A 1,737-nucleotide genomic window follows, 5' to 3' on the forward strand; every position below is an offset into this window, starting at 1 on the left:
CATGCTTGATTTAACTTTCAAGGCTTTGTAACCTTCCCTTTGGTAAGGCGGCATTCTTATTCAATAGCTTTGTGTGTGGATGTTAGTAAATCATGGACACCTCATGTCCATATGCTTCTAAGCAATCATACATTCATGGTATAATGGAGTGAGATGTGTGTAATATTGAAGTACCGCTCAGTTGGATGCACTGTTTGGGAGAGGGGAGAATGTGCAATGTCAGGGCCAGTTCCAGGTTTGAGGAGGACTAGACAAAGGGCTCTCTGGTGGGTCCCTTCCTAGGTTTGTGCTGCCCCATGTGGGTGGGCTCTGGGTCACTTAGAATGCAATCCAAAGTGCTTGTTGGGCTGGTGCAAGTCCCTAGCCCCGTTCCTGCATGGCGCGGAGTGGCTCCAGGCTGCTCTGTTCTGCACCAACTCTTTAGGTTGGCAACCTTCAGTCTCGAAAGACTATGGTATAAGCCTACAGCACCTGGTATTCCCAGGCAGTCTCCCATCCAAGTACTAACCAGGCCTGACCCTGCTTAGCTTCCACAATCAGATGAGATCGGGCATGTGCAGGGTAAGTAGACCAATTGGGGCTGCTGCTGCTCTACCTGGGGTAAGGGGAATTTCTTCCCTTTGGTTTGGGTCATGGTTGGCAACCTTCAGTCTTGAAAGACTAAAGACTATGGTATAAGCCTTCAGCACCCGGTATTCCCAGGCAGTTTCCCATCCAAGTACTAACCAGGCCCGACCCTGCTTAGCTTCCGAGATCAGACGAGATCGGGCATGTGCAGGGTAACAGTTGCTGTCTGCCTTCTCCTGGGGGCTGGGGATAAGAATAAGCCCTCAGTTTGGCTGTACTTGTTGTAAGAGGCAACTAAACAGCCACCGGGTAGATGGGACTTGTCAGCCTGGGAAGGCAGCTCATCTGAGAGAAGGAAAACTCTGATCCCAAACCTCCACTGCCTTGTGGCTACATCCAGTTTTGGAAAAGGCTTCAGGAGTCAACCTCGAGGCAAAATCCGGAGCCGGAGTCCCTGAGGCAGTTCATGGCTGAACACAGTCATGTTCTGGCAACTCCTGTGACGCCACTGGAACCAACTGTATTGGCCTCTGCCTTTCCATTGGACCATTTCAGCGATGTGGAGAGGGGGGATTTGCTGCATAGGAAAAAGTCTATCCTCCATATCTACTTTACCCAGGCTTCGCACACTGGAGAGGACACTCTGTTCCAGAACCACTATTCAGAGCGCGATACCATAGTCTTCCAAGACTGAAGGATGCCAACAACGGTTTGGGTCAAGACTCAACGAGCCCCAAATGTGCGCTAGATACAGCGCAGGTTTGCTGGCCTGCCTGTTCCAGTGCAAGTTAGGATTGTGCTGTTATTGGGTAGTGAGACCAACCATGTGGTGGATGTGAGTGAACCAATGTGAATCAACCCCATGGGGTTGATTGAAAACCCTGACCCTGATGATCCTCGGCATCAGCGGCAACAGCTCTCAGTGCTGGGAGCTGAAGCTGCTGCTTTAATTTCCCAGCAATGTCCCTGATGCATTGCTCCAGTGAGATACTATGTTTGGGGCATTGTGAAGGAATTAAAATGATGGTTCCACTCATCGGTATTGTGATGTGCACCAGTGGAAAGAAAGGGAAAAAAATGTGAAGGATGCAGTGGAAGTAGAGGCAATAGTGCCAGTGGGACCTGAGCCCCTGCCATTTGCTCAAGGGTGCCATGTGCCAATGCCAGCTC

General features: G+C 50.5%; 1 pseudogene; it reads right to left on the reverse strand.

Annotated features, from left to right (window-relative positions):
* Positions 1-677: 677 nt before the first annotated feature.
* Positions 678-797, reverse strand: LOC136646183 (5S ribosomal RNA; annotated as a pseudogene).
* Positions 798-1,737: the final 940 nt, after the last annotated feature.

The sequence above is a fragment of the Tiliqua scincoides genome, chromosome 3 (genome assembly GCF_035046505.1).
Source record: "Tiliqua scincoides isolate rTilSci1 chromosome 3, rTilSci1.hap2, whole genome shotgun sequence".
Classification (NCBI taxonomy): Eukaryota; Metazoa; Chordata; class Lepidosauria; order Squamata; family Scincidae; genus Tiliqua; species Tiliqua scincoides.